The sequence below is a fragment of the Opisthocomus hoazin genome, chromosome 23, assembly GCF_030867145.1.
Source record: "Opisthocomus hoazin isolate bOpiHoa1 chromosome 23, bOpiHoa1.hap1, whole genome shotgun sequence".
NCBI classification, from domain to species: Eukaryota; Metazoa; Chordata; class Aves; order Opisthocomiformes; family Opisthocomidae; genus Opisthocomus; species Opisthocomus hoazin.
Genome location: NC_134436.1, coordinates 8,959,664 through 8,980,478, shown reverse-complemented (window position 1 = coordinate 8,980,478; position 20,815 = coordinate 8,959,664). Strand labels below are relative to the sequence as shown.

The following is a 20,815-nucleotide window of genomic DNA, read 5'->3' as shown; positions in this document are numbered from 1 at the left end:
CACGGGATAAATTTCACTACCAGAGATGTGGAACTCCAGGTGGAACTCCAGTGTACACCTAGGAGTCTTTAATAAATATAATAAAAAATCTTTATTGTGTCAGTCATAATTTGGAAAAAATAACACAGTGTCAGAAGAGTTTATTGCCTTAAATTTAATGATGCCTTGCTTACAGACTGTTATTTTCTTCCATTTAAATGAAAAAATGTGATGTATTCCCCCAATTCAAAACTTGTAAGACCAAGCGATTTTGTGGATTTTCTTCATCTTCTCATCTTTTAATAATTTGCTGGCTGCTGTAGAGAAGATGGTAATATAATGGGCAAAACATTATGGGGAAAGCATATAAAATTTCAAATGGTGATAGAAAACCCCTGAGGAAAAATATTTCCATCACAAAGTGTTCTCTTTTCAAGGGATCTTTGAAGTCTGTCATAGGACTCCACATTCAAAAATCTTCCTGCTTTGTTTCTTTTTTAAATTAATAATTTGAACATTTTTGGGGGCTTCAAATGTTTACTGGGTGATTATTAAGACACTGAAGTACTGAAGCAGACTCATGAGGCTACATATGCACCCTCGTAGCCTTTTTATATTTTATTTTGACAAACCATCAGTTGGAATTTTTAATTCAAACTATTCTCAAATGTTACAGCATTTTTACACAGTATATTATCAAAGTATCAAGTCCTTTGATAAGAATAATTAAACATGCCAAGTTTGTTTCCATAGCCCTAAGTCTACAATTGCTCAGTCTTTCGTTCTGCCACGTGACTTAGTCCAGCTTGCCCTATTTACTTCCAGCAAAGCCAATGGCAATATTCCATCCGGGTCTAAATGGTGGTATATTTGTCGTCACAGTTAATGATAAAGAATTTGTTTGGAATAGATAATAAAACAATGGACACTAAAAAGTGCAATTGCAGAGAAATCAATGTCAGTTTTACATTGATTATTGATGAGAGTTGTCTGGATGGAACAAGAGTTTTGTGTGTGCCCTGTATTTGGGAAGATGGAAGAAGAAATAAAAAGGGCATCCCTATTTCTAAAAAAAAAAAAATGAATGAATGTGTTATATGAAATATTTTTTTTTTTATTATTAAATGTGGTACAGACTTCGTGGACTTAATGTAGTTTAAATGTTGGTTTTGTGAGGTTTTACAAACCCACACCTGCCACATAGTAATTGTCATGATCTTCATCTCCTAATGGAACCTGAAAATGCCAACCTAAAGAAATACTTGCTGTTGCACGGTCTCCACTGGTGGACCTGGAAACCTGCTGCAAGTTGTGGCCATCCTGCAGAAAGCTTCTGCCTCTGGTCTGAACATTTGATGAGGGGGAGAAAAACCACATTTCAAGTGTTCTTCGCCACTGGTAACAAGAGTATATCTCTGTTTTGAAAACAATTGAATTAGAACCCAAGTGTTATGCTGGTGGGATCATTTTCCCTGACCTCAAGCTGGCACTGAGTAAGGCGGTTTTCTTCTTTTTTCTAGCCAGAGAATGAAAAAGAAAACTCTGGTATTCTATAATTGTCTTGGTTTCACAACAGAATATCTGCTTTGCAACACATACACTGGTTGATCCTTTTTATTTTCTTTCTCTCTGTCTGAGAGTGCTGAGATTTCCCACTGTCGTGCCCTTGATTTTGTCATTGGAACACAACCTAGCAGAAATTTCAATTCACAGAGCAAGGTCGTCTTTCTTTTAGATTTCTGTAAAAGTTACCGAATTGCAAGTATTTTAATAAAGGCAGTAGTGATAGTTCAGGGATAAGGTTTAGACTTAATGTCTGTGCCAGGGAGTACATTAGTCAAAAATAAAAGCATGTGAAATGGCATACTACTGACATGAGCTGATTATGATAATGCCTTAGTACAAATTTTTGAAAATCAGATACTATAAAAATATACCATTAACTTTATGTTAATAAAATATTTTGCTTGATGCCTCTTAAATTATTCATTTGAAGTAGTCTAAAAATATAAAAGAACTCTTATTATCATTCAATTTACATGATTACTTTAAGTTCACTTTTTTGGTTTAACATAAACAGAGTATAAAATTCCCATCAAGCTTTTGGATGTTTAAAATGTATCATTTTTATGCAAAAATTGGAGCCTGTTAGGATGTTAAGGTTGTCATTAGTATAAATATAACTTCAATTTCTGATTTGCAACTATTTTACACATAGAAATTACTGCGTTTGCTGATTTGACTCATTATTTCTGCTTTGATTATTCATGTGCTCTTTTGAAAAAGCACAGTTTTAAAAAATAAAAGCTAAAAAGCTCTATAAATTCACTTAAAATGTTATTACGAGCATCTCTTGTGAGTAACACAGGAATCAAGGTAGCCACGGAAGGAGACATTTGTCTTACTGAGTATGCAAGGTGTTATTTTTTAAGTAAGCTGGCTTTCGTAGGCACAGTGGAGTTAATCCAAGCGTGAGTCAGGCTCTTCAGGACTCCCCTGGGCAATGAAAGCGGAGCAGGTACCTCTCCCTGAGATGGAGCCTCCCTCAGCCCTTGCAGCGAGGCTGAGCGACCTCGGCATCGTTTGCCGGTGGCGGAGATTTGGAGGAGGCGTTGCCTGATGCTCCGCTCTCTCTGGGCCTGCGACGTGATGGATTCACACAGCTTCTGAGCTTTGTGATTGCTGGGGTTTCCCAGGAGCAGCGGCAACTCCTAGAGCCTCAGATGATGCTTTTGGTTTCCCTCATCTATTTCTGTTTCTAAGTCTGTTTCCTTTGACTGTAAAGGCAATTTCAACAGCGCAGACTTGTCATCAGGATTCTGAGCCTGACTCGGCTTTCTCCAAGAACCCTGACTTAAATGCCGTGGCCCACGCGGAGTGTCCCCCTCGGTGCCGCATTTAAATGCGTACCCGAAACCGCCCTGCCCTGGCACCCTCGTGCCCTGTGCCACGGGAGCCCAGAACTGTGGGAAAGGGACAGCGGCTGCAGAAGCCGACCCCCAGCACTTAGTTTTATGGTGATGAAGGGTATTTTATTTGGGACTTCCTACGGAGAGCTGTACGCACAAAGGATTGCGAGACTGGGGAGATAAACCTCAGCAACTGGAATAAGGCCACAAAAAGAATAAGCTGGCTTTTCAATCACTCGCAAGGGATACGGCCTGAAATCAAGTCAGTCCTGGATTGCCATCAGCCAGCATATGCAGGGGATTCTCGCAGCTGCTGTGCTCAAGCCTTGTTTATTGTAGGAGGTCACAGAAAATAGATGGTTTCGTTTCTTATCTCTAAGAGTCATCTCCGTTTTCTGTGCTATAGACTTAATCCACACCAAAGCCACTCTGGCTTCGAAACACCAGACAACGTTATTTCCCTCTGATTAGCATTTTTTCCTCAAATGGGTGTTTAATCTCCATATCTAGGTGAATTTGAAATAGCAACTGAGAACGCAGAGACTTCCAAGAAGGAAGGAAAGTATATCATACTGCTGTGCCAAAAAATGGGCTGGGCAAGGGAAAGGCATTTGGGGTGGGGTGTTGGCTATTAAAAGGCACTTTCCGTGGCTGATACCCTTTGCACGAGTGCCAGAGTGTCTTCAGCTCCTTTTTCTAGAGCTACTGTGAAAACTGAAAACAGTTGTTGTGACAGGAGTTTTGCAGGTACTGCTAGAGTCTCATTTGAAGAATTCAGCTGATGTTGCCAGGGTCAGCAGCTTGTGTCGCTGGCTATCTGCATACTTGGGGCAGGAGAGAAAGATGATTTCTGAAGCATTTCAGGGAAGTCTAAGTCAAGTCATCTCTAAGTTAAGGCTCTTTCACCCCTTTTATTGCTGTACAGGGGACCCAATCATCAATTTGGGTATTTCTATTGGATATAGGACTAAGTAGTGTAAGTATTCCGCCCTGCCCTTGTTGCAGTTTAGCCATGAAGCACAGTAAAAAGCTGATTTTTGGAGTGTCTTTGACTGCTGCCCTTAGAGGTTTGTTAGTAGAAGAAAACTTCCTTTGCTTGGCAGAAAATTTGTTTCATGAAAACACTGAAACCCCCAAAGATGTCATGAACGTGGGTGCTGTAATGGTAATACTCCATGTCTTGAAAGCTTTTGCTTAGGCTGCTTCAGGAGGTTGCAGAGTACAGAGCAAAGCCATTGCAGATTACCCTGTATGTTTTCTGTGTCCTGATGTCCTTGTGTTTCTCTGGTTTAAGTTGGTAAATGGCTGCTGGCTTTGATGACAGCCCGTACCTCAAAGGTGTCAGCTACTGCAATGTAAATTAGTTTAGAAGTGCAAGATTTAGAGAAAGTTTTTCCTCTGACTTGTAAATACAGAAACCCTAGTAAAAGGATTTTTTTTCTGAGTACCACTGCGTAGACATCCAGGTAAGGAACTGTCAGCCAAGTGCTGGCTAGATGCATTTTTTCATTTCCTCAGATTGTGTAGCCCAAACTACAGAATGTAAAAGCAATCTTCACTGGCATTTTAACAAAGAAATGCATTGTATTATATAGAAATAGCACTAAACCTTGTTATCTGGTTGCATTTTTGGAGACTTAACATAACCAAAGTATTGAGTATTTGGAAAGATTTGACAGGGATATAAGAGTTGATCATTTTTCACTGGTTGGCAGTTTGGCATGACTGTGTTTGTGGCTTTCTTGAGATCTATAGCGCATGGACATGAGTGTGTCACAGCAGTGAGAAGGCACAGTGTGTCTGGTGCCCGAGGCAGCAATTACAAGAAGTTACGAACAGAGAAAATGTAGCCTAAAACCTCTTCCAGGCAGTAATTCCCAACAGGAGGGTTAGCAGCAAGTTTGTGTGATATATGAGGCTCTGGAACCGATAAAGCCTGTTGGGGATGTTTTCTTTCTTTAAACTGGGAAGTCACCTTGTGATGCATCGTACCAGGTCGTGTCCAACAAACAGGTGATGTGACAAAATGGCCATCAGTTCAGCAGTGTAAAACAAAGTGGTTTTCTTCAATTGCCTTTTGCTTAACCTTGTTAAAAGTAGCGATACAAAGGGCCTCCATTATTCATTCTTTTGTATAGAATCAGACTAATTTTTGCATAATTCAGGGAAGAGCTATTAGCTGCTTACGTAATTGTGGAAATTGCTTGAAGTGTGACTGCGCTAGCTGCAACCATAAAATCAACTGAGAGCTGATTGATTAACAGATATGTAACAGACGTCTGTTGAATCAGCTGAAGAGAAGTGCTGTGACCTACCAAGCAGGCATCAATGTAGCTCTCCTTCCTCACAAAATAACAAATAACACACCTCCTCTCAAAGCATACGCTTCGGGAAGAGGCGGTGAGTACAGCTCTCTTGTCTCCTAAATACATCTGTACTCTTCATTCACAAACGTCAGGTTTCGGTGAAGGGTGTGCCACAAAGCTCTCCTCCCTCTGAGTTCATCGGTGCCTGTCGCTGGGCCAGGGTGTGCTCCTGGGACCTCCTGGGCAGCTCTGTTTGACCAAGGTGAGCACTTCCCCCAGTTACCTAATTTTTCTGAAGAGCTCATGGTGGTGGGTTGCAGGGGTTGCAGGGCGGGCGCAGGCTGGGGAGTCAGAAGGGCGATGTGCAGGCCAGGGATAAACCTGCCCTCTCCCAGCAGCTGGAGAAGACCACTTGCTGGGCAGCAGCTACTGCCTCCTCCCCAAAAACCAGGGAAACCCAGGAGCCCCTCACAGTTCTGACTCTTACATGGTCGTTATTCCCTGCCATACCCGTATGGACCCGTCAGCTATTCTAAAAAAAATCGACATCATTAGAAAAATAAAAAGTTCTGCAGCAAAGGGATTTCATGCTTATTTCCACGTTCCATTTTCACCTTGCATTGTACAAATGTCTCAGCTGAAAGTAGCAAATGCTAAATCTGGCACATGAGGACTTGCTGCACTGTCTGGTACAATAATACCTAACCCTACTCGCTGGAGACAAACGAGGTGTTGTGCAACAAAAGGCTTTTTACTTTGTGCTTGCTGTTTTTTTAAAGTTTAGTTTAGTTTCCTTTTTAGCTCTAGTTTCTTTGTTACTCTGGGCTCCTTTGCTTTTGCTCAGCGATCACAAGACTCACCCGCCAAGGTGTGAAAGGCTCCGCGTTGTTTTGCAGCCGCGTTTGTCTCTCTGGGAGGAATCAGAGTTTGTTTCACTGGCAACTGTGAAATCACCACTGGGTCTGTCATGTGGTTGAGCCGCAGCTGGTTTGCGTGAACGGCTTGTTTGGGCTGCATGAAATGCCCCTCTGGGCTCTGCCGTGATTCTGAGGAATCTATGCACGATCAGTCACATGAAAACAAAAATCATGTTTTACTTTTCTGTGACATTAATCCTCACTAGCCATAGGTTTAGGCGGACAGTGCAGCTGCTTCTGCAGGTGAGGGAAGGAAGATGCACCGGTGGGGTGCGGTAGTAAGCTATAACGAACGTTTCACAGGCATCACACAGCCCGGTTTAACCTCGGGAGATGGATAGTCAGGGATGGATGGGAAGGAAAATCCTCACGTGGAAGTTCATGTCAAGTATCCTATCAGAAGGGAAACTTTTTTTTTTCCCCTCAATGGATTGCCAATACAAAAAGGTTTCAAATAAATAAATAAACAGTTTTCTCCTTTACAGTAATTTAAAATGTTTTTCTTTTTCAGAAGAGTACGTATAAAACAGAGGCTGTGGTGGTCAAGCTCTTTTTTCTGAACAACGTAACATTTTCATATGCAGCCATGCTTGATGTGAAAGCCACAGGCGAGGCTGCAGCTTGTTGTTGATGGTTTGTCACTCATCTAGTTTCCCTGGCACAATTTATGTATATGCAAATACAAATTCTTGTCTTGCCGATAGATATTTTAAATGTCAAAAAACTCTGGTTACCCCGTGCAAGAGTAGAGTCTTACAACGCTTGCATGAGCATCATGGTTCAGAAAGCGATTACAGATCAGCTGAAGTGATAGTTATAGTTCACACAGAAAGTACTGAATACATTGAGGAGGAGAGGTTGTTGACTTGATGCATTTAAGGCTCATGAAGGCTGTTTAGTTATCACAACTGAACTTTCATATCTAGTTATTGCTAACCTAAGACACCAGAACATCGTGGTTAGAGACAGCAGGGCAATGTTTTCAAAAAGTTTGTTCATCATTATGTGCCGAAAGAAATGGTCGCATTTTTAGATATTGTCATTATGTGAGATATTGGCCTCTTTCAAACGTCTGGATAGAGGTGTCAGGAGGGGAGCTCCTGAGTGCTGAATCCTTCTTACCAAACCTAAAAAAACACCAAGTATATGATTTCGTTACTCATACTCATTATTTAGCTGGCTCACAGGTTTTTAATATATTTTATACTATTTTTAAAATGCTGAATCATATGTTAGATTCCACAGATTGACAATCTAATTGAATATTGTGATCCTATTAAAATGGGATGTTTAATCTGGTGTAACTTGCATGGATGGCCTGGACAGGAGGCCAGAAGGCTAGGCTGGTCAGCCTCTAGGTAAATGAGGTGATAAGCTGCAAACATATCTGAGGTGAACAGGGCTTTGATATGTCAGTCTCAAGTTGCAGGGGAGATGCAGAAGTCTGTTACTAAGGAGTTGTTTTCACGAAGCAGCAGCAGCTTTGGGGTGAAACACGGGAAGCCAGCATTGTTTTCATGGCTGGCTTTCCTGCCTTGGAAAAGTTTACTTTGGTCTGGTGGTACAATACTCACATTGTAAGACTGGGAGTCACATTTGCTCTTCAGATTCTCATGCAAGGCCCAACCTGATGTGTTCAGCGTCAGGTGTCTGTTGTCGGTGTCGGAAGGCAAACCGTGGTCGGCTGTTGGACCTCTGTGATGTTCTGGTGAGAGGACGTGAAACCACAGGCTGTGACGAATTACAAGATCTGAATGTTGCATCTTCTCTATTTCCTCTTTCTCTGCCTGAAAGACCAAGTCACAAACTAAACAGAAAAGAGAGAACCTGTGCCTTTCCTTGTTAAGTAAAAGTTCCTGACTGAAGCCTTTGGCTTATGAGAGGGGCGTGGGGCGTGGAAGTCACTTTGAAGTGTTCAGCTTTGCCGTCCTGGGGAGCAGCTAGATGTAAAGGCAGAGCTGCGATATTGGCTCGCCGAGTGTCGCGCCGCCTGCTCACCGTGCAAGTGACCTTGGGATGTAACACAGTCACACAGCAGTAGTCTGACGCTTCACGACTGAAACTGTTTGCCCGTGGCAGCTTTATTTTATTTGTGTGGAAATTGCTCAGCTCTGACATTTATAGCGTGGTTGTTGCTCTGCTCAGATCCTTCTCTGATCTATTGATCTGTGCTTTCTTTTCCTACTGATAAAGTATTCTGAACTCATTTAGAAATCCTTGAAATTAGCAAAAGGCATCACCATAACATTTGGTATAAACTGGACGCTCACAAATTGCTGAAAAGTCATTTGGGAGTAGGAGAAAATGTGACCCACCCCCCATTCTTAGCAGCACCCATCCGAAAGCAGAAGCACCTTGCACTCGAGCTTACAGGACAGGCTCACGTTCCCGAGTTTTGGTTTCGCCTTTCATTAGCAGGTTTGGAAAAGTAGTTGGGTTTGGGAAAGAGCTGTCTTGCACGGTGCTGGAGAATGCAGCTTTGGATTCCATCCCACACTCTTCTGGGTGTGAAACAGGAGAGGCTGAAACTGTCCCACCTGAGCTGCGTTCAGGCGGTGAGAGCCTCCTGCGCTGCACTACCACTAAGCTCAGCATAGCTAGGGCTGTCCCGAGGAAGAGTCCCTGTGCGTCCCTCTTCTGCACCAGACAGAAATGTAGAAAAGCAGATCACGTCGAAATTAAACCACCATTTTGTAAGTCTAACATAGTTATGCTACTAAGTGGAACAGTAAATCGAAAATCGGTTTTTAATTGATAGAAAAATGGATTAATAATTGCTTGCAGAAGTCGCGTCGAATGCAGGCTAAGTTGGCAGTGGCTAAAATTTTCAAGTTGGAGCACCTGAAAAGTTCAGTGGCAACTTGGAATTGTTTTGGGAGCTATGTCTCCGTTGACACGTGTCTATATTACTAATCGTAATGACAGATATGTTTTTTCATATTTGCCAAGAACAGAATCAGAAAAGCACTCAACAGTGAGAGAATGATTTCCATTCTAACTCACATACATGATCCTTTCATTTCCTTTGGGGAAGTGAAATTTCTCATTCATAAGAGACCAGGATGTTGAGACGTACAAAATCTGTGCTGATCATGACGATAACATACCGTGCAATGCACAGAAAAATATTTTGCCAAAAGCTTCACTAGCAAGAAAAGACATTTGCTTCATCTAGAAAGTTTCAGATGTAAGACACTCCTAATGTTCTTTAAGAAGAGAAGAGATCCTGTTTGAAACACAACTCGGATTTCTTCAAACAACATGGAGGGTTAAGACGGCAGGAGAAAGCAAAGTTTTACAGGAACTGTTTACTTATTAACCAAGGCACATAGCCTGGCTCGTGTACTCTGGAAATGGATCAGACACGCTGGCAAAAGATCAAGGATCTTATAGAAGCTTAATGCGATTTGCCATTTTTATATAGGATTCTGTCTCATAACGACTGAGAAGTAGGCATTGATTGCTGCCGTAAAGAAAAAGAACAGCCACTCCCCGTGAAGCACAAATTAGTGGTAATATGCAGAAAATATTGGAATTCACGTTGGATGCCAACCAGTAAGAATAACAAAAAAAGCATGACTGCATGAATAAGAACTTCTTATTGCTCTTTAAATAACACTTTCAGAGCAATTTGGAACTGAGTTGGTGTACTGACAAATGCTTCCTGGAAATAGTCACAATTGTTACGGTTTTTATGTTGTTGTTTACACGCCTGAATCTTAAGGATAGAATATATATATATATATGAAGAGAAGAATAATTCAAGAATTCATGTACAGAAAAAAAGAAAAAAATTGGGAAACTAGTGCGAAAGAGAGAAAACCTCTTGCGAATTAGATGCAAAATGATCTTTAGCATTTACCATTTCTCCTAGGAACTTACCGTTATTTCCAGCTGGTGTTTTTGTTAAAGGCTCTGCACAATGCAAAACACTGGGAAAACTTGCAATGTATTCTCCCACTGTTTGTTCCTCCTAATTTTGCTGTGCAGTCATAAACAGAAAAGGATGCATAACATGTCCTCGTACTTTAGATACAAGCAAAAATTGATGACTGAAAAAATTCTCATAGAATTTCTACCCTGCACCCTAATTTCCAGAGGATCGGTAAAACTAAGGAAACAACAGAATCCATTGGCCGCTATAATTGGTAATAAAAAGACTTTGGTGGTTCTTAGTGACTTATTCATTGCATCAGTGACTGTCAAGTGTCAGGGCCATCACAATTTCTCTTTTTCTCAGACTAAAATATCCGCAGTCAACAGCTGGTGTTCATGGCAGGGTTATACAGTTTGCAGACCGGGTGAAACGTGAGTGTGGACGTTCAGATGCTCTTGTATTTGAAAAAATCAAGTGCAGGATGAACGTGGGCTGGGGCATGCTCAGGGACCCCAGCTGTCTGCGTTCGGCAATAGCACAAACTTTTCCTCTGTCACGTTTTCACGTCATGTTTTTGTGCGTAGCCGGTCGTGAATGGGAAGGCTGGATTTCCCACGGGTGATGGATGTTATCCGTCCCTCTGGATCATCCGAGTTGTCCTGCTGCCGTTACTGTCTTGGGTGCTTGTGCGTTAGCTGTAACACTGTCGCAGCTGCAGTCCCTTCTGCCGTCACTGGAGTAGGTGTTTTGCTTGATATGAAATATTCTAAAAGGTATTTTCATCACCTTGGGGTGAATGCGGTGGGTCCTTCCCATGCTGGCGAAGGAAGGCCTTTTGTAAATAACAATAGAAGACGTGACTGTCCTTTGAATAAATTCTTAAATAAAACCATTTGAGATTACATTTTGCGTTAGCTACAAAATACTTCCTCGGCTCTTAATGCTGAAGTTCGGCTGCATATGGCATTGTCTTTTTTTCAGAGAAGATTCTCATTCTTCCAGAAAGAATATGTATTAATTTTTAAAGTCATATTTACAAGTAACCTACATAAGACCTGCTGATGTCTTGAATTTTCATAAGGCATTCTTTTATGAATTACAGATTCATAAAATGTCTCAGTAATGGTAGCTTGGGTATTTGAATGTATCGTGGCTACTCCTGGTGCAATGCGTTTTCCATTATAAATAAGGTTCTGTTTGTAAGGCCTGTCCCCGTGTAAACTGCAGTAAACAAGATATTGTCTCCATTTGAAAGACATTCAGCTTCGAAACAAAACGGATGATAGAGGCCTGCTTGCTTTTCCTTTTTTTTTTCTTTTTTTTTTTTTTTAACTGTGACAAAATTTCCTCTGGTTTATTCTTCTTCCACTCCTAATGCACTCTAATATTTTAATTTGTTTAAGGCTCCTAAACATACTGAATTGCACAACATTCAGAATTTTTAGCTGAATACAACGAGCAGAAGTCTCTACTTGAATGTATAACTGAGTATGTACTGCTTAACCAGCGACACTTGCAGGAGCCTAATAGCCAAAAATGACTTGTGCTGTTACAGTTCATCAAGTCTGGGTCATCTGATGAGGAAAGCTTCATCAGGAACTCAATACAAGTGGGATCGAAGTCGTTTGACATTAGCAGTCCCTTAAAGGCTCTTTGAGGAAGCATCTGCTTCTCTAACTGTCTCCTAGCCTGGATCAGGATTGCACAGCCACGCTCACCTACGTGCAGTTTCTGCTTAGGATTTTCACTCAGTATATTGGAGTGTGGTTCAGACACATAGGAAATAAACTGGTTATCATTTATATTCCTTTTGAAGCATTTTTTTTAACAATTTGAAACTCATTCTTAAGTAAGTTGAGGAAGAAAACTTACATAATATGAACAGGGTTACTTCAACTGCGTATGCTATTGTCATCTACTTGCCTTCTAAGTTAATTTGCAAGAGTAGTTTAACTGATAATTGAACTTTCTTAAACAGATGTACATATGCTATGTGTACGTCATAAAATAACGAAAGTCCTCATTTCAGTTCTTGGAGAACTGAATGTGTAAATCTTCTGTGTGATTCAGATGGCTCAATTTTTCACAGGCAAAGAGCGATCAGAAACCTCATGAAGTCCTCAGGTTCCTCTGTAAAATGCCACAAATGAATTTTCTTCTTGTAAAAGTTACTGATCCAAATCAGAATCTCAGATATTTATCCTCAATAAAAGGACACTAAAAAAATCAGATTATTAAAATATCGTGATTTTTTTTGGGGGGGGGAGGAAAGAGTGATTTTGAGGAAAGGCAGAAAAACTATCCACCGCCTCTGTATTTAGTTCACAGACTCTCTTTCTTAAGATGAAGTATCCTTGTCCATTATGAAAAAAGATCATTTGTCTAAAAATGTAGAAAAGAAAGCAAAGGGTCAAAACCCCCACCTATTATTATATGGGTAGCTAGAGAAAGGGGATCAAATTCCTGTGAGTTCCAGAATTTTTATTAAATCTGCTAATGTCTTCTCTATTTAGATGCATGCAAAATAAACAACACATCAAATTCAGTGTATATGCGTAATCAGTTATCTGATAAAAACTATAGCCCTTATGCCAAATTTATATGCGTTATTCCCCCTTTTATGGCTATACTGATATTCACCATTGTGAGAGAAACACAATAGGAACTCTCACATTATTAAAAAAAAACCACTATCAAATTTATGGAACAATTATTCACTGTAGTTGCCTGTAATCTCCCAGAATCTTTTTTCTTTGTGTGTAGATACTTTCTTATAAGTACATTAATAAAGAATAAATCCAAACAAGATAAGAGGAGACAATTGGAAGCCTTCTCAATACATTTTCTTCCCCACAGCAGGAATTACAAAATAATTTTGTTTCTTTTTTCCAGTTCTTTGCTGTTGCCCAGCCAACACCTGAGGGATCACGAACAAGCCTGGGAGTAAGTAATTAAAATTCAAAGCTTCAGCATTCAGATACTTTTTACACTTTCTTTTGCTTCCAACTAGCAAGGAATTTTCCAGACAAGCTTTTAATTAACAGGTGAGTTTAATTGATATGTGAGTTTTGTGTAAATGGAAAGGATATCAGTGAGAAGTCTGGGAGGACTCTTTCATGCTGACAGTTTAAGACCATTAGTTTATTTGTGCATTGACATTTTTGTTGAGTCAATTTTCTTTAGTGCATAAATAAAACAGAAGATACAAATATTGGAAGAGCTGGGGAAGAGCTAACCAGAACGACGGCTGGCTTTCCTAGCACCTTCCAACACAACACTCTACCCCAACCATACCTGACAGAGATTAGCCTGCTGTCTCTATTAAAAAATGAGAGTGATGGGAATTCATAGGCACCATAAGCAATCTGGTGTGCTTAAATAAACTCTGTGTGATTTCATTGGGTTGGGACTAATTTCACCTGACTTTGCCATCTAAACTACAGCTGTCAACTGGACTTGTATTCCAGTGAGCAGAGAGTGAGAAGTGTTGCTGAACCCACCTGAAAATGAGAAGAGTCACCTTCTGCAGGTGGCTAAAAGACTCGCTTCAAAATGCCTTAATTTAAGCAACAGAAATTAATTCCCTAATGACAACAGAAATTAATTCCGTAATGTTTACATGGATCTTCCTTGCTGCGGTTTAAGACTGTTGGGTTGTTTGGCGTTTTGGTTTTGGGGTGTTTTTTTTGCTTAGCAGGGATATGGAACTGTACGTATGGGCTGGGCTTTGGGGGGCTTTTTTAAATACTTGATTTCTGAAAGCAGAACAAAATACTGTGGAATCTGATAATGTACTCTTTGTTATGAAGTCAGCTGTTAAAGCCATGCTGTGCACTGGAGGCATTTTATGAGTTAGAGAAGCAACCAGCCAAAGAGTTTCTTGTGATTATGATAGTAGCAGGACAGCACACACATTTGTTCATGAAAAATTAATTTCCTCCTCCACCATTACTGCTGTAGCTCCATACGAGTCTGGTAGGAGAGTTGGGGAGAAAACAGTAGTACAGTGTAGTTAACGTGCTCTTGACACGGAGTTCCATACTGTCATCTTACTGCTGCTTTTCTTGAGTGTTTGTGTATTTGTTGCCATATTTATTTGATTCAGTATACTTAGGTGTGATTTCTACCTTGAGCAAGAGTGACCTAACTGGACATTTAATATAAAATTGTCTTGTAATTGGACTGTGCAAGCTCCTACAAGAATATATATAAATTCCTGCGTTCACATGAAGACCGCCTAGCTTTTCTCCGAGAGCGTTTGATCTGTCTTTACGAAAGATGATCTTTCAAGAAATAAAAATGTGAAGATAATTGTTTAAAAACAAAATGTGTTTTTCAATAAGGTACATGTTTCATGATAAACATTAAAATATTTTCAGCCTTTCCAAGAATTTTTAGAATTTCCCACCTTATGAGCATGATATAATTCCTTGCAGGTAAAACTAAGGATATGGTTAAATACAATGTCTGTTGCATTTGTAAGGCAAGACCAAGCAGTTTTCTGCTGCAGAAAATACCAGGTATACAGTCTAGGAAAAATGCCAAGCTGTCTTTCCAAAGGTGTGGGTGTCCCTTACAGACTCCATCCCGCCTTTGCACACAGGCATGGAAAATGAATAGTGTTTCCTGGGGGCTTTCCAACGTGATGGAGACAGGAGACAACTTTCCTCTGTGTGTGTTCATCAGTGGAAGGCCACAATACACGTACATCTCCCTGGGGCTCTGCTGGTGTCATGTTATTGTGGCTGCAGGGTAGACTTGGTGTTGGTGCACTTTGGGTACTGTAGCTTCACTGGTTGTGTTGGACAGGGGAGGGGGGGGTGGTGTATTTCTTTTAGGGATTTTTTTTTGTGTTCGGTCGTATGTATGGATTACTTGAAGTAAGCAAAGGTGGGAATTATGTTAATTTCCATTTAACACCTCCAAAACGTACATTTAGGATGTTGCCTTTCTGTATTGATGGCTTTCTTTTGTTTGGTATCAATTACATTGATTTTTTTCCCTGTTCAACATGCATAACATGCTATTCAAAGAGTTGTTTTCCGGGTTTTTTTTTTTAAAAGCAAAGTGGGAGGAAAATGGCTGTGCAATGTAATATGCTGATGCCATTTAAGTCCGTTTCTCAACATACGAAAAACTGCCAGCTTCATGAAAAAAACAGCTCATTTAATTAGGCCCTCATTTCCATGAATCCCATAGTCCAAACTTATCCTTTTGTCAAACGGGCTTGCTTTTATAACCTTGCAATCCATCATGGCCATATTAGTGGAAGGGAAGTTCTAACGAGGCAAGCATTTTGTTCTCCAATTCCTGGTGCCTACAACTTCCATCTTTTTCATTTGCTCCATGTATTTACTTCTTTAGAATTAAACATGAGCAACGATCCCCACAACAAAGCTGTACGTGTATAATTATTGCTGTATTTGAGTACATAAACTTAAAAATTGGAGGTTCAGATAGGAACTTGAGAACTCAACTACCCAGCTAATTACCGAAACGTTTGTCTCCATGCACTGACCAGCTAGGGAACATGCCTCTCTCTTCTTCTGAAACAGATGGTGCTTTCAGCGAACTGTAAGGTCACCAAACTCAAGCTGTTACAAACCCAAAACCAATTCCAAAGTTTTGCAGCTCTTGCAGAGATGGCTTTGCCAAGCAGCCCACTCCGTTACAGTGTGGAGGAACTGGTGTGCAAGGCACGCTCGTGGCAGAATGTCACCGAGCATCCGGGAGGCTGATCTAACTCACTCTTTGGGACTGATCCAAGGATCAGAGAGTAAAGGCTTAGAGCCACCTTTAACTTCCCAGGAGCTGAATTGGGCATCGTAATGCTAACCCAAAGAGCTGGCTCGAAGCTTTATGAAATTGTAGAATATGTGAAAGCAAGCTGTGAAGACTTAATCCAGATAATATCACAGTGGTATAACGATGGGCTGGGGCAGCAACTGGGAGATTTGGCAGGGGCTGTGTCTCAAAATGGCCAGCATTTCCTTCTTCGGGGTTGTTATTTTTTGGTTAAAATAAAAGATAGGTTGTTAAAACAAATATTTTCAAAGTATTTCACTGCATACTGAACAGTGAGCACTGCTGTACACCGAGAAACAAATTAATGAATCAAACATTGCAGCACTATCCACAGGGGCTCGTTTAAAAGCAAATGCATGACAGAGCTGGAAACCAGCTTAAATGCAAATGAGCCAATGTGATGAAATCTGTAATGTTTGATTCATTAATTTGTCTCTCATCGTACAGCAGTGATCATTGTTTAGTGTGTGCTGCTAATGAAAGACCCTTAAAGACAAGGATTTCCAACTTTCTAGATGAGCTTTACTTTAGCAGAGAAGTTCTGTCACAAAACCTTTCATGATTATGTGAGATTCTTGCAGCATCTGTACTAATTAGTTTCATAAAAAAGTAATATTTAATATATACTTTAGTTTTCTTACGATGCAAGCTAGCAGATGGAAAGAAGGAGAGCCAGCATCATATAATCCGCTAGCTTTCCAAAGGCCACCAGCAGCTACTATGTTATAGTTAAAAGGAGAAAAATTCTGGAAAAAATAAAATCTTGGCTACGTGATAAAATAGAAAAGGCCCCCTCCCCCCAGTCTTTAGATACAGTTATTTTCCAAAAGATTTTAATGCACTGTAAAAACATGATTGAATGCCCAAAAGGGGTGCGGGCCTGGCCAACTTTGTTGTTTACCTTTCATAGAACTTAAACTATTAAATGCCAGTTTGTGTAGGTTTTCTAGTAATGCGTATTTAATCTTGCATAGCAGTGACATCAGCCACTGTTTGTCAACTCCGTAACTCTCAGCCTATAGCTGTGTGTCTGTTCTCGGTCGTGAGTATATGACTGTAGGATTGGGGACGACAGGACAGAAAAGGATTATCAAATCAAATGGCCACTGCAAAGCATTTCATAAAATGTAACAGTCTGGGCTCCCCTGACAAAGGAAACTCTGCCTGAGTCAGTCTCCGCATTTGCAGCCATAAATACAGAGATTTGTGTAGGTTTGTTTTCGTTAGGGTTCATCGATAGCGTGGTGGCTTTGATTGGTAAGGCTCTCCACGTGGCGTTTGGGAGAGACGGGTGGCACTAGCCTCCCAGCGTACCAGAAAAAAAGAGAGAGAGAAGTCTGTTGTTGCTTATCAGCAGCACATAATAAAAAATTGGCTCGGTTAGAATTCACATTTTTGAGATTCTTTTTCCAAATCCAAACAACACGCACTAGGCCAATCTGTCTATTTACTTCCATTCCGTGTTTACAATGGGGTGACATTTAGGCAAGTACAGTGCTAATTGCCTAGGTGCCTCTAAGTGTTGACATCTACAATTAATCACAAAGCAGGTACGCTCTCGATTCAAACATACCAATTTTTGTCACGTCACCCTAGAAATGTGATTTATTTACCAGATTCTGAAGCCGCTTTTTCTGACAGGACAGTTTCTGTTCTCTTGGCTTTTTCTGAGATGGCAAACGAAGATGTCAAACACTGTCTGCTGCGAAACAGCTAGGTCTTGAGGGCAGCTAGAGGAGGTTGTAATGTCATTAGTAATGACATAGAAAGGATCTCATCTGTGGAAATGACTGACTAAAATCCAATCATAGAAAATCTGGCCCTGCTGTAAACAGAATGTGGTTTTCGTGGCACAGTATATACCGAACCAAACCACCAAAAATCACTGGAAAAGGGGACTGAAATAGGTATTTAGAAGTGTATGAGTCACGATCGAGATTTTTCTCAGTGAAAGATTTCTGGAGTCTGCTGCCCTTAGGTGTCCTTAGATGTGGAGTAAGCTGTCAGGATGTAATTTTGGAAAACTAATGAACCAAAGAAAATAAACCCACGTGCAATGACGTTAGCAAGTACCTTCTGCAAAAAATTCCAATTCTGTTTTCGTCTAGCACTGAACATGTGTTAGACTTCCATTTTTCACTTAATTCTCTTTTTCTATGCTTTTTTTTCTGTGTGGTAGCCACTTAGTTTTCAGCTTCCCCAGCACCATTTAAACTCCATTTCTGCCTACCATCCTATCTTACTGTAGATTAATGGTGTTATGTATCTTCTCTGGATTCAAAATTATTCTGAAATTTCCAGGAAGAAAATAGCTATTTTTTTAGTCCATTAATAGCTAGTTCATTTCTGCTAAAGCCAGTGGCAAAAATCCTCCTTGCGTCAATGATTCAGAACCAAGACCAAAGAATGCTGCAGTGTTAAAGCCATAGCTTTACCTGCCCGTTTTCCTTTAATCTAGTCAAAAATAATTTTTGTGGGTGTTTTTGAATTTAGCAAACCAGTATTTCTTGCAATAGCAGCATCTTCTACTCTAGAACTGGCACGCCGTTTAATTACCGATTCTGCGTCCCTCTTTCGAATGCGTTGCCTCCTGCTCTCTGTGGTTAGAAATGCAATAGCGAGCGGGCTTCCCACCCGGGACGTGGTGGTCGGTGTGGCTTCTCTCCCAAGAGGCAGCTGCGCGTTCCGTGGGCCGGCCTGGGCGCCGCGCGATGCGGAGCCGGGGTGGGCAGCTCCGTGCCTCCTGGCCGAGAGGCGAGCGAGCCGGGATGCTCGAGACGCGCGGCGGGGCGGAACGTGGGGTCAAGGACTGGCGAGGCAGGCGGTGGAGAGGAGCTGGCACGCTGGCTGAAGGCAGCCGGTGGCTGCGGGGTGGAAATGTTCCCTCTCTTTAATCACTCAACTGGTTCTGCAGCGTCGGCACCAGAGGGTTAACAGAGTAATGCCAGGGACATGGAGGAAGTTGATCTTGTGCGTAGGAGGATTTTTATGGTCTCTCTTCTTTTGTATTGTTTATATTATTCGTTTGTGCCCATGAGATCTTTTCTAGCCTCTGAAGTCCTACCTAGCATGCCGGGTTTTTTTCTTCAAAAACAATTTTTGCTTATCTTGAGATTCACAGCTTTGTTGTGGCTCTTGTGTTGATGAAGCATTTCTCATGGTTTTGTTTATTTCCATTCACGGACCTTTGTGGGTCTATGGCTCTCCTTCAGAACGTCGTTCTATTTCTCAGCAGCCTCTTTTCACCATCTCTTTTAGCATGTCCAATCCTTTACATCAGCCTTGCGGATGGTTTAATTCCTCAGTCCTTCAACCGATGGTATCAGGCCTGTTTATGTTACTAGGCACAGCCGAGGAATTATAACTCGTATGCGCCGTTCCGCTCCGTGCACATGTTTATTAGTAAGCTGGTGATGTTGTGAGAAGTTGCACTAGCCATTGCCTGATGTAGTGTACAAAAATTACAGTACAGTAATTCAAAAACGTGTTATCTCAAAAGAAGGTTCTGCTTATGAACTTTCACTCTCTGTTCAAGCTACAGCAGGTGGTTTTAGCTAGCTAAAGAAAACTTGAAAAACTTTCTCTTTTAGGTTATTTTAAGATGTCGTAGAAGCTTTACAAATCAAAAGGTGTTGTCGCTAAACAACTGAACTAAATACTTCACAAGCCACTAGAGATTTTATTTCAGCGTTTTCCAAAGTGTTTCCGTTGAACAACAAAATGTTACGCCTTTCTTTTTACTCAAATTCTATTTTCATGTTATGCAAAGTAGCTTTCAAAAGTGACAGTCACTGCTCCTAGCCCACAGTCTATCAAAGAACATTTTTAGTTTCTCCCTGAAGTGTTTAGGAAATAACTTTGTACTTTAAGTATAGGCATGAGAAAACAAAGAAACTTGAGGTAACAGAAGAGATTTAAAATTAATAAAAAGGTTGCGGTTGCTTAAAATCATTTCCAAGGTCACCGAGCTGTACGTTTTAAGATCTGGGAAGAGCGAGCACTGGCACGGTTTGAAGGCTCCGACGTGGCCCGAGCAGTTCCCTGCCGAGGAGGAGAGCAGTGCCGAGATCTCCGAGCTCCCGGGCGCGGCGTGGGGGAGCACGAGGCAGGGTGGCACTCCCGGCAGGGCTGCGGCTGCCCGGGTGCGGGGCTGTCCGAGCGCCGCTGGGCCCTGCCTGGCCTCGGAGAGGTCCCCTAAGCCAACGCTGTCGCGCACAGCCCCGGAGGGCAGAGCAGGACAGTGCTTTGTAAGGATTCTGCACTAAACAGGCTGACAAGTGTACGACAGAAAAGTTGACCGAGTAGTTTGCTTGGAGTGTAAATAAAACTGGAACAATCTTTAGTTTAAAACATTTTTTTAATTGGAGCTGAGCTGTAAATGATGATGAGTAACTTCTAAACCCTACCGAGAAATTCTGCTGTCGTGGCCGCCTTCTCCCCAGCCATAGCCATTGCGTGACATAAAGAAACACTCCTCACCCTAAGGACAGTCCAGCAGTGGAGCAGGTTGCCCAGAGAGGTTACGGGGTCTCCGTCCGTGAGTTTTTGATGTCTGGAACAATCCCTGTATTGAGCTCAGGGTTGGAACAGGCAACTTCCCGAGCTCCCGTCCAACCTCAGTCGTCATCCTCTTCTCTGATGGTAAAACCCATACATTGACCATTCCGCCTTTTCCAGCAGTGAGCTATGACTTACTAGAGACGTAAGAGGAGAGCAGCGTCCGTGTTCACGCGCAGTGCCGCCCAGCGGGCTCGCTGCTTTGGGGGCAGCGCCAGGCTCCGCAGGCTGCCCGCTGCTGGTCCTGGGGCCGGCTGCCGCGGCCGGCGGTAACGCGGGTCCGGCGCACCACCCTCTGCTGCGCGTCCGGGACTGCCTGCTGCTTTTCTGCGTGAGGGGCAGCGTAGTTTTGGGTTCATCTCATGCAGAGGTTAGTAGAATTTTTTTTGTTATATTTTACAGAAAATTTTCTGAGAAAACATGGAAGCTCGATCGGTATTAGAAAGAGATGTGTGTCAGAGAAGG

General features: G+C 41.6%; 1 protein-coding gene across 5 annotated transcripts in view; it reads left to right on the top strand.

Annotated features, from left to right (window-relative positions):
• Positions 1–20,815, top strand: part of TENM2 (teneurin transmembrane protein 2) — a 1,253,534-nt gene that overhangs the window by 514,419 nt on the left and 718,300 nt on the right. For 4 of the 5 annotated variants that reach the window (XM_075442183.1, XM_075442198.1, XM_075442185.1 and 1 more), the window contains one exon: positions 12,881–12,931. The exons of the other annotated variant lie outside the window; for it this stretch is intronic. The gene's annotated coding sequence lies outside the window, so the exon portion shown is untranslated. The remainder of the gene's footprint in view (positions 1–12,880; positions 12,932–20,815) is intronic. 5 annotated transcript variants of the gene reach the window in all.